The sequence below is a fragment of the Dipodomys spectabilis genome, unplaced genomic scaffold, assembly GCF_019054845.1.
Source record: "Dipodomys spectabilis isolate Male_0828 unplaced genomic scaffold, ASM1905484v1 ptg000125l, whole genome shotgun sequence".
In the NCBI taxonomy this organism is placed as follows: domain Eukaryota; kingdom Metazoa; phylum Chordata; class Mammalia; order Rodentia; family Heteromyidae; genus Dipodomys; species Dipodomys spectabilis.
This window is the reverse complement of record NW_024870802.1, coordinates 13,891,352-13,903,762: the sequence shown is the minus strand read 5'-3', so window position 1 is coordinate 13,903,762 and position 12,411 is coordinate 13,891,352. Positions and strand designations below refer to the sequence as shown.

At 44.5% G+C, this 12,411-nt stretch overlaps 1 non-coding gene across 1 annotated transcript; it reads right to left on the bottom strand.

The window, feature by feature from the left end:
• Positions 1–5,289: 5,289 nt before the first annotated feature.
• Positions 5,290–5,396, bottom strand: LOC122116077. Its single transcript, XR_006148887.1, has one exon. It is a non-coding gene; the product is annotated as a U6 spliceosomal RNA (small nuclear RNA).
• Positions 5,397–12,411: the final 7,015 nt, after the last annotated feature.

Here is a 12,411-nt window from a genome sequence, read left to right as displayed (position 1 = left end):
ACACCAAGCTCATGAGTGATGTATCAACACCTCCACTTTACAGATGAGTGACTGAGACTCAGCCGGCGAGTAGCAGCATTGGAACTTGAGCCTAGGTCTGACTCACTTGACAACATCACCCCTCAGCTGTAGGACACTGGCTTTTCTTGGATCAATGAAAGCCTAGGATGACACTGGGCATGAGAGGACATCGTAGGGTGGGGGAAAAAGCAGGCAGGTTCACGGGTACAAGAGAAGATCCTGGGACAGAGGAGTCCGAGCCTCTCCTTTGCTCTCTGTCTGCTCCTTATGTAAATATTCTATTCCCTCTGAAGCTTTAACCAGGTCCCTTCCTCTCTGCATGGACTATCAATTGTTTGGGTATGAAACACACATTCTTTCTCTCTCTCTCTCTCTCTCTCTCTCTCTCTCTCTCTCTCTCTCTCTCTCTCTCTCTCTCTCTCTCTCTTTCTCTCTCTCTCCCTGGTCAGGTACCACCCTTCGAAATGTAGAATTTGAGCCTGGGGTTTCTCTGGCTACCCTTTAGAGCCTCCCTTGGCAAAAGCCAAGCCCTGCCTTCATCTCATCTGAAGACCACCAGCATTAGGCAGGAAGCAGAGCAGGTTTGCCTTAAATTCATGCGAGAACTTGCACTCTCTTCTGCGTTCCTCCTCCTTCTCTTCCTCTTCCTTCTCCCTCTCCCTCTCCCTCTCCTTCTCCTCCCTTCCTTCCCTCCCTCCCCCCACCTCTCTTTCCTAATTTTTGTTTCCAAAATACTTGTGAGGTATTTTCCCCAACTAAGAGTCCCTGAAGGACTCATCCTTATCTCTTCTTGTCAACCATATTGGGTTTTTTTTTTTTTGATACTAGAAGCAGCCGCAGGGGGAATATTATCATTTGCCCTGGTTCTTAATTCAGTGCTTAGTGCATAATAGGGTCAGCATAAGCCTCTCCGCCTTAAATTGACAGTGCAGGGAGGAAGAGGAGGAATTATTCTGAGGGGCTGTCATTGCTAATGTGTCTTTCCTTTACCCAGCTTTTGTAGCTAATGAATTTCATCAAGCTTGGCTTCCGGGACATTCCTCAGAAGCTTTCCCATTAAGTGAATTACTGGAGGACCCTCATGTCCTCTGGGAAATGCTGGAAGTTGGCCCATCTTCTCAGTGCTCAGGGTTCCCAATGGCAAACAGAGTCTGCCGCCCACCCAGCCAGCCACTGTGGCCCCTTTTATCTCACGTTTGGCAAGGGTCTGTGATTATGGAAACACACATGGAAATTCAAGTAGAAGAGAATATATAAGTACAGTTGGGCTGGGTATAGGTGGATTAGCTCAGGAGGCTGAGACCTGAGGATTGTGGTTCGAAGCCCACCCAGGCAGGAAAGTCTGTGAGACTCTTATCTTCACTGGAACACCACAAAAGCCAGAAGTAGAGTTGTGGCTTGAGTGGTAGAGTCCTAGCCTTGAGCAAAAAGTTCAAGGACAGCGCCTAGGCCCTGAGTTCAAACCACAGGGCCAGCATACACACGCACACACACACACACACACACACACACACACAGAGTTGGGAGTATAACCAATAGTTACTGTTGGTAAAATGATGTAGATGGATATGAGTTATAGACAGATTTAGGCAGAGAGTAAGTTTAAAAAAGCATATACTGTGGGCATGGAATTGGGGAGGGTGGCTACTGGAGTTAAAGGGTCTCAGATAAGACAGGTATAGTTTTAACTTTATCTTTCCCCTCAAGGCTGGTACTCTGCCACCTGGGCCACACTCACTTCTGGCTTTTTTGGGGGGTGGTTAATTGGAGATAAGAGTATCATGGTCTTTCCTACCCAGGCTGGTTTTGAACCATGATCTTCAAATCTCAGCCTCCTGTGAAGCTAGGACTACAGACATGAGCCACTAGTGTCCAGCCAGACAGCTCTAGTTTTACACCATTAGTACCCTTAGTGCCTTTGAAGGCCATATTTACCTCAAAGACTACACTGAGGAGTGAGTAGTTCCCAGCAATGGCCAATGTCTGGTACCCCTGCCTCCAAGACTAGGAGCCTGAGCTCTTGGCATCCTGCAGCATCTGGAGGAATGAGCAGGGCCGGGTATTCCAGAGGGGTGGGGAAGCCAGTGGAAACCACTGGGAAATGCTAGTTCCCAAGAAGTGAGCGCTGCTGAGGGGGCAAGGACAGGTCAGTTCTATTTCCCGCTGTTCCATCGATGCCAAGTCAGTCCATGGCTCCCTTCCCCCCTCAGCCAGTGAAGATTCGTCAAATGAATGATTGAATGAAGCAACCAATCAAAAAAGACATGGGGTCCCAAGGTTATAAGCCAAGTACTATCCGTAAGCACCTTCCTGCCAGCTCTGGGGAACAATCTAAGGGTGGTCCCCCCATCCTGATTCATCATATAGACAGCTGAAGATTGAAGTGAGAAACTAGAGCCATATGGGGAGACTTTGGTGTGAGGATTGTGGCCTCTGATGGAAGAGGCTGAGAAGTCATAGCGATGGGTTAAGGAAGAACTTCCTCCTTCCTCCTAACATCTACTGAGCATTAGGAGTGCCAGGCATTCACTATGGGCTGACTAGCATCCTCTCATTTCATCTTCTGATATTCTGTTAGAATTCTCACTTTTCAGATGAGGAAGCAAACTGAAAGAGACTAAATATCCTGTCCAAGCTGGTGAGAAAGTGAGGCCAGCCCAGCTCCCTGAACCAAACCTTCCCTTCTGACCACTCCACGCCCACTCACCTGCTTGAAAAGCAGATTTTTTAAAATCTACATAGCATTTTTATCCTTGAGATAGTTTGAACAGAAATTTTTACAAAAGTGGGAAGACTCTTTCATTCACATTCTACAATAGAAATACATTCCCCCACCCAGTATTGGGGTATTGGGGTTTGAACTCAAGGCCTTAAACTTGCTAGACTGGCATTCTACTACTTAAACCATACCTCCAGGCCTGCCCTTTGCTAATTATTTTAGGGATGGAGTCTCATGGACTGCCTAGTCTCAAGCTAGTGTCAAGCTTCAATCCTCCAGATCTCAATCTCCTAAAAGCTAGGATTTTACAGCTATGAGCTACTGGCACCCGGCACAGAAATGGATTTTTCCACCCTCGTATTTAAACCATTATTTTTTTGGTCTTAGTTTCTCAAAGTGGAGCTAATCATGACTAATATATTGTAATTCTTATTGTCGTTATTGTCTTATTAGCTCAGAATCCTGCTCTTTCACGGATCTCTCTTTAGGCTCAAATGTCATCAGTAGCGCCAAGCCCCTGGCCTGATTTTCATCCTGTTGTCAATCCATTCATGACTTTCATGGGGGCACTCGTGTCCCCGGTCTCCTGTCCCCAGTGCCATGTATGGCCTCCCTTTTGCTCTTCTTCTTTTGTTTGCCCTTTATTTGTGCTCCTCGTTTTCTAGGTCTACTCACGCTTCCCTGTGCCTAGAATTCTCACACTGACTTGGGTGGGGGTAGGGGCAGCAAGCTAAGCCACCCTGGAAGTGGAGGGCTTGGATTAGGGAGAAAGGAAGGGGCAGCATTCCAGGTGGGTGAACCATAAGCAAAAGAGGAAGCAGATGGAACATAATTTGGGGACTAAGAGGGGAAGTAGGAGAAGGTTCCTGTGGAGGTTAACAGGAGATCAGCTTGAGGGGGAAGGGGGTGGGGCCTGTAATGGAGGTCTCCCAGGCCTAGGAGGGGAGTTTGGACTTGATCCTGGAGGAAAGAAAACCATTACAAGTATCTGAGCGGGGCAATGACAGGAGGCAAGCCACGTTTCCAAAGAGTTAATCTAGCCCAAATGTGCAAAACAGATCGAAAGCAGGAAAGAGCCTAGAGACAGGGAGACCAATATAAATCTTCCAGCCAGTCATCAAATGGGCAAACACTGTCAACAGACTTTGAGAGAAGCTGTATGAGACAGCAAGATTAAAGTGCAGTGATTTCAGCTAGGAACCCTTCAACAAAATTGCCCCCTCCCTCCTAACTCCAAGAACTTCTCATTCACACAGCAAACTGAAAGCTTCCAAATAGCAAAAAATGGGCTGCATGGTTTTAGAAAGGAATTTGGCGCTATGGATCGAGAGCCATAAGAATGGTCACACCCTTTGACCCAGTAATTCCACTTCTGGGAACGCTAGGGAAATAATCCAAGCTAGAGAAGTGGGAAAAATGCAAGCAGATCTTAATCACAACATGCTTTATAGCTGCAGATATTAGAAACAAGTAGCCAGCAAGGAGAGGGATGGTAAAGTCAACTGCAGCTAACAGTTAACTGTTAACTGGCCATTAAGTCCAAGCATTACAAAGATCAGGCAGATGGTGTGGAAAATGTCCATGATAGAATGGGAGGAAAATGGAATTCAACATACATCTGGTAGATGATTGTGCAGCAAACAGCCCAAGTGTAGAAAAGGCAAGTCATAGTCTAAATTACTCTTGTGTCATTTCATTACATTGGAGAAACTAGATTTTATTTCCTTTTTCTTTTCAAAATTTTTTCTCCAATATGCTTTTCCTTTCATTTTTAATTTTTTTAAACATTTACTTTTTAAAAAGTTACTATAGAGGTGATGTACAGAGGGGTTACATTTACATGAGTCAGGTAATAGTACATTTCCATTTGTACAGTGTCATCTGTTCCTTCATTCCAATATGCTTTAATTATCTGCATATCTCCCACCCCCCCACCCCCACACAGGGATCAAAGCCAGAGGCTCATGCCTGCTAAGCATGCATTCATTCTACCACAGAGCTATCCCCTGGTTGCTGTGTGTTCTCTTGGAATGTCAAGAAGAAATTTTAGTTTTCATTCTGTTCATGATGAAGTTGTTTGGCTTTGCAAGAATGTACTGAGTGTTTGGCTTTGGTTTTGGTTTGGTGCCAGTACTGTGGCTTAAACTCAGGGCCTGGGTGCTATACCTTAGGTTTTACACTCAAGACTAGCACTCTACCACTTAAGCCACCACTCCACATTTGTCTTTTTGGTGGTTAATTGGAGGTAAGAGTCTCATGGGCTTTCCTGCTTGGGCTGTGTCTTCAAACTTCAGTTCTCAGAACTTAGCCTCCTGAGTAGCAAGGATTACAGGTATGTGCCACTGGCGTTCAGCTATCTATGTTGTAGTTTAGAAAATGAAGAAGATAATTTAGAAATGAAAATGAGGCTGGAGATACAGCTCAGTGGTAGACCACTTTCCTAGCATGTTTGAAGCCCCAGAGTCCATGTAGAAATGGACCAAGAATCTCTCAGCACAAGGTTCCACATTTAGGAGAAACACTGTAAACTGACTGTAAATATATATTATATATATATGGAATGCTTCACGAAGTTGCGTGTCATCCTTGTACAGGGGCTATGCTAATCTTCTCTGTATCGTTCCAATTTTAGTATATGTGCTGCTGAAGCGAGCACTGATAGTAAGTATCTTGAGCTATCATTTTCTCTGCTCTTTTTCCTGCCTCTTGAAAATAGAAGCTGTGAGTTTACAGGCTGCTTGTCTACGAAAGCGATAGGAACCCTGCCTGGCAATTCTTCATGCTCAGCCACTTCTTGTCTTGAATGCTGTAGCCACCCCCCTTTTCCTAGAGTGAACCTTGTGAAATTTCTGCTTTTTGTATCTGTTTTTGCTATTTTTTCCCCTCTGCCCAGGCCATACTTTTGCTATGATGTCCAAATGAACTGATCATAGAAGGGAATGTTTATTTTCAAAATAAGTTTTATTCAAAAGAATCATTTTAACATGTGAGGCATTTAGGTTAGACTATAAAGTAACTTTAGCTTTTGTGACCTTTCTGTTTGAGGTCTTCTGACCTCGACGAGGGCAAGCTCTTGTTTACAATCCTGCTCACAGCTGCACATAGGCCTGGTGAAAGATGGTGTATGATTTTAAAGAGTCATGGAGATTAAGAAAGGGATTGAGGGAGGGTGAAGATTAGAAAAGCTCGTAGACCACCTAGAGCAAAGCCAATTAATGCCAAGAATGATTTTGGGGGCTGCTAAATGGCACCAGCAATTTCTCTAACATCCTACTTAATAAAACTCTCACATTCAGGCAGATTTTCCAAGTTTCTCAAGGACTACTTAAGTGGGAACCCATTGAAAACCTTGTTAAAGTCTAGGGAGATGACATTTATTGGCTCTGCGTGGTCTGCTGAGGCTGCAATTGAATCCAGTGTTCCCAGAATGCCAGGAGGGAAAGACCCTTTTCCTTCCCCACCCCAGACCAGTTTGCAGATAGAAACACTGTATGTTATACTTGGCCCACGTACTCTGCCCTTCTAAGTCAGATTTAGTATGGTTGCAGCCATAGTAAGCCTCATGAGGTGCCATTTTAGATGGAATGACTCACTAGAAAGTGCTGGAAGCAAAGGGAATGGGATAGTAGCATGTCAGGAACCAGCAGACTCTCTTGGTAGCCTTTGCCTAGGTGGTCAGAACTTGGTGAACGGATTTGGGAATTGATGCTGCAGAATGTCTTTCTGGCTGAACTTGTATGCAGATAGAGTTGAACAGTGTCTTTGATCTGTGAGTGCTTTAAATGAACAATACCTGCAATCTATGGGTGCTCTGGATTCACTGTTTCTATGCCCTTCTCTATGATGATCTCATCCAATCTTTAAGCCACACACGATCACTATGAGAAAACGGAGTCCCAGATTCAGGAAAAGCTCAGATCCCCTTTCTCCTGCCAGGCCATGTTGCAATAACTACATATTTCTTCAGCTAAAGAGCTGAGGAGTGATTCATGGTAAAATTCTAAAACATCTCATTTATCCAGAGCAATTTAAATGGAGGTCACTACTCTAATAACATTCGTGATTTAAAAAAATTAGGAGGGGCTGGGAAGGTGGCTCAGTGGTAGAGGGCTTGCCTTGCATGCATGAGGCCCTGGGTTCAATTCCTCAGCACCACATAAGCAAAAAGAAAAAAACCGGAAGTGGCCCTGTGGCTCAAGAGGTAGAGCGCTAGCCTTGAGCTGAAGAGCTGAGGGACAGTGCCCAGGCCCAGAGTTCAGGCCCCACAACTGGACCCCCAAAAACACAAAACAAAACAAAACAAAATTAGGAAATGGCCAGATAAGTTGATGTTAGGTAAAATGAACCCCAAGATAAGTATTCAAATGTTTTTTTCTTTCATGTGATTGTTTCTAACATATTTATAAGATGATTTCTTTGTTGCTTTGTATGCCCCTCCCCCACAATATAACCCCTGCTCTCACTGTATTTGATGTTGGTATAATTTGTGGAGGGGAAGGGAAAAAACAAATCGTTTAAATAGGGATAGAGGTGGATCCATTGCAACAACGAGATGTACAAGTCGTTATGTTGAAAAACAAACTTTACAACTTTGGCGGTGGGGGGGTAGACAAAGGGAGCTGAGGTGGGGGGGAGATGGGAAGGGATGGGAAGGGGAAACAAAGGAGGAGGCAACAATGCTTGATAAGAAATGTACTCATTATCTTGCCCATGTAATTGTAACTCCTCTGTACAGTATTTTCACAATAAAAAAAATTAGGCTTGGGGTGATGCGCACTTGCCAAATGTATACAACACTGTGGATTCTGTCCCTAGAACAGAAATTAATAAATAAATAAATTCTCAGAAGCCCTGGATCAATCTGTGTATTCCAGTCTTGTCACCTGTAGGTATGTGTGGATGCAATGTGTATTTGCACTTGTACTTCGGATATGAGACAGAAGGGGATTTCCATAATGATAGGAACAGTACAAGTGCAGATTTTCCTTTATGCCTTTCATATACTGATTATATTTACTCTATGTTCTATGTATCCTAGTTAGGACTTGGTGTTTGCCAAGCAGGCATTCTGTCACTGGAACCAAGGCCTTGGCCCTTAGTGTATCATTTTTTAAATTTAATTAACTAATTAATTAATTTTTATTTTTTTTGCCAGTCCTGGAGCTTGAACTCAGGGCCTGGGCACTGTTCCTGAGCTTCTTTTGCTCAAGGCTGGTGTTCTACCACTTGAGCCACAGCACCACTTCTGGTTTTTTCTGTGTATGTGGTACTGAGGAATCGAACCCAGGGCTTCATGTATGCTAGGCAAGCACTCTACCACTGAGCCATATTCCCAGCCTCATTTTTTTTTTTTAATCAAAAAAGATACACATGTGGCAGCTCTCCATGCTCTTAGTGTTTCTAATATGCTTTCAACTAATTGGCATTAGATTTGATTCTCCTATCTCTGCCTCTCAGGAAGCCTGGATCAGGCTCATGGGTTGTTTACAGTTAGCTTCTTTCTGGGTCATGGGCTTCTGTAGGCAGGACTGCTTCTCACATCAAAGGGGTCCTATGGGCAGGGGTGAGCCATACAGCCTTTGGAATACTGGGTTAGGATCCTGATTCTCTCATGCACTTGCTAAATGAATTCAGGCACATTTTTTTAACCTTTCAAAGTCTTTGTTTCTTCATCTTAAAATGAAATATTTTCAGAACTAACTCCTAGGATTATCATGAAGATGAACAGGACCCAACACATAGCATGTGCAAAAGTATAGTTTACCTATGGTTACTACCTATACTCCAGACACTTGGCACACAGTAAGTACCCAATACATTTGGTGGGATGAAATCTATAAAGTAAGAAAGTGTTCTGTGAAGTATTTCATGCTGAGAACAGCTGCTGAGGCAAGACCAGGATGCAAGTGCATCCGGGAAACTGCCCTCGAGGTAGATGGAGCTGTTTCTCTTGGAATACCTATGAGACAAGCTAAATCCCTAACCTAACTCCTTGCTCACAAGCTGATTTAATGCCTTGTTCTCAGATGGAAGCAGTGTCAAGCCATTAACTTGACATGAACAGATATGGTGCCTGATCTTCCCCTGAAGCTAAGAAGCAGCGTTGGATTTCCACTCTATCTTTGGCTGTCTTCCAGCTCCTGAGCACCAGGCCTCTTCAGCTGTGTGTGGGCCTTGAACTCACCAGCCCCAGCCTTGGCACTTCTTTGTGGAAAGTAGTCCTAATGCAAGGTGAACTGGGTACGGGATAAAACAGGGACTAATATAGCCAGATGCAAAACACACTGTTCAGATCACTTATTCTGAAGGTGAGACCAGTAAGAACCATCTTTTGGGCCATGTACTTGTATAGATTATAAAAGTAGAAAGAGGCAACTTGGAGTCCTGATAAAGGGAGGTTTTCAGGAGAAAGGGAAGACAGTTTCAATAGAACTTGGGGCTAGCCTGGCCACACAGGGTCCTGATGGCCAGAGTTGGCTGGAGAGGGAGCAGATCCCAAGTGGCTGGCAGGGAATCTATGGGGGCCAAGGATCAGGAAGGCACCTCTCCAGGAGCCTCCTCTGAACTTGCTGGTGACTCTAAGTGACCACTAGTAATTGCTTTGTTTCCCTAGACCTGCCTCCAGCATGCAGCCATCAGGCGACCTTGGAAGCTGGCCCTCACTCTGTTTCTGGCACAACTCAACAACACAACGAGGGACCAATGCCCATTCTGCTTTCTGGCAATGGAAGCCCTGTTCTGAGTTGGCTAGTTGGGGAAAGGAAATGTTTCTATCTTCTGAAAAATGGGATGGGAGTAATTGACAGAGAATCATTCATTCCTCAAGCACTTTTTCCAGACAGACCAGACTAACTAAGCTGAGTGACCCAAAGTTTCTGGCAATGGAAGCCCTGATCTGAGTTGGCTAGTTGGGGAAAGGAAATGTTTCTATCTTCTGAAAAATGGGATGGGAGTAATTGACAGAGAATCATTCATTCCTCAAGCACTTTTTCCAGACAGACCAGACTAACTAAGCTGAGTGACCCAAAGTTTCTGGCAATGGAAGCCCTGATCTGAGTTGGCTAGTTGGGGAAAGGAAATGTTTCTATCTTCTGGAAAATGGGATGGGAGTGATTGACAGAGAATCATTCATTCCTTAAGCACTTTTTCCAGACAGACCATACTAACTAAGCTGAGTGACCCAAAGTTGTGGGGTTTTTTTTGGGGAGGGGGGCATAAATCACTGATATGAAGCCAGTGTTTAGTTAGAGCGAGCAACTGATCTAGGCCAATAAGGTGTTATACAAAAACCTGGAAGTTTATAACTGTGGGGGTTCAGTTCTGTAATCTGAGCTACTTCAGAAGGAAGTAAGAGGATTGTGGTCTCAAGCAAAAGACCCTATCTGAAAAATAATTGAAACAAACATGGCTGGGGCATGGCTAAAGTAAGCATTTGCCTAACAAATGAAAAGTTCTGAGTTTAACCCCACATACTGTCAAACAAAACCTAGGGATTTAGGGTAGCAGTATACACATGAACTCAGAGTGGAGGTCAGGTGTGGAGACTTTAGTCTAGGATCCAAACCACTGGCTTGCAGCCTGGGCTATTGTGGCTATGGTCAAGTGCCTTATCTCTCTTCACATTTACTTTCTTATCTATAACATGGGGATGACGATTCCTGCTACATCTAACTCACAGAGTCTCATGAGGCTCCCATTTGATTAGAAAATTTAACAGGAGTGATCTCAAGTGATGGCCCATGGTTTATATCTGCAATGGCCACACAATTGGTGCTCAAATACAGCAGTCTTAAATATTGCAGTTCTTTGAAAACAACAATGTGACTTTAAACAGCAAAAAACTAATATAAAATACAAATTTGTCCATCTTTTATCTATCTTGACACATGATCCTTGTGCCACCTCATCCAGCCTAGCAAATTTCTCCCATCCAGGGACCTCAGTGGTCCTCTGCCATCTTCCTTACTTTTGGCAACTCCCAGCTGGACCATGCACAGTCTCTTCCTCAGACATCTCCCATCACATCATTTTCCCCCGAATGCTTCTTATGTGGGTGCAACCCTAGCATCCGCCCTCTCTGCCCTCAGCTTGAGCCATCTTCTCCAGGTCTCTGTCTATTCCTAGATCCATCACTGCCAGACAGCCATCCTCATCCCTTCTTTCTCTCCTCAGCCCTTCTTCATACAATAAAATAGGAATCTAGCTGAGTGTGGTGGGGCACACCTGTAACCCCAGCATCTGGAGGGTGGGGCAGACGCAAGAGATTGAGTTTAAGGCCAGCCTGTGCTACACAATAAGATTCCATCTTTGACAAAATGAATAAAGTAGGAGGATGTACTCATTTCAATAGGTAAATCATGAAGCAAAGAGAGAGCACTTCCTTGTAGTAGAATATTAACTAATAATTATAGGACTGTGGATTACAACACTATCACTGTGCAACAATTATATTAATAACTAATTTAGAAAAAAATCAACCAATGGAGCCTAAAGCCAATGAGTGGAAGTTTAATAAAGAACAGGATGTGTACATAGATTCCCGCCAGCATGCTAACATGCTTATATTTCTAGCTACTCAGGAGGCAGAGATCTGAGGATCAAGATTTGAAGCTAGCTCAGTCAGGAAAGCCCATGAGACTCTTATCTCCAATTAACCACCAAAAAGCTTAAGTGGTGGAACAGCAGCCTACTTGATTTGGAGAGGGTGTGTGTGTGTGTGTGTGTGTGTGTGTGTGTGTGTGTGTGTGTGTGTGTGTGTGTGTGTGTGTGTGTGTGTCGCTCAAGTGGTGGAACAGCAGCCTACTTGATTTGGAGAGGGTGTGTGTGTGTGTGTGTGTGTGTGTGTGTGTGTGTGTGTGTGTGTGTGTGTGTGTGTGTGTGTGTCTTTACCATACTGACAAATTATCCTGACCCTCCAACAGGTCTAGCATCTCTCCTAATGGCCCCATCCACTCATGGAGTGAAACAGCTCATCCCTATAGCAGCATCACCCCTTTCCAGAGAAGTCTGTATCTGGCCACCACCATTCAGCACATAGCTATAAGTACCAGGCTACATAAAGTGATGCCGGAAAGGGACAATTTGGGGCCTAATCTAAGCAAACAGGCACAGTCCTGTAAGTATAAGAAAACCGATGGGGATGGTGAGCACTTGGTCCTCCTCTAGTGCTTTTTTATGCAGTCATGCTTCTCAGGCTCATCTCCATCTAGATGGTAAGAGCTCCTAGGCCCTGTTTTCAGGTTATTCTATGCTACACTCATACATTGTTTCAATCAAGTCCCCTCCCTGCTGGGGAGCCAACCAAAGCTTCCAATGAGCTGTCAAGTGGAAACTCCCCTGCTCTGACCCTCTCTGGGTAACATGACATTCATCTAAATGGTTTTTGAAGGCCTATCACAGAAGAGAAGGGGATTAGTCTGCTGGGATTACCCCAGCAGGCAGATGAAGGTGCCATTAGAGGCAGAAATTGTAGAGAGACCGAAGTGCCTGAATTTATGGAGAAATCTTCTCCTGTCTTTTAAGTGTGTGTCATGGTGCCAAGGCTGGGCTTCTGGGGGCTCTGACAAAGCATGGATTTCTATGTGCAGGTTCCATGGAGCTTGCCCTCCATTCATCTAAGTAGCAGGCAATGACCCAAGACTGAACATCTAATCTAAATGCCCACCGTGTGA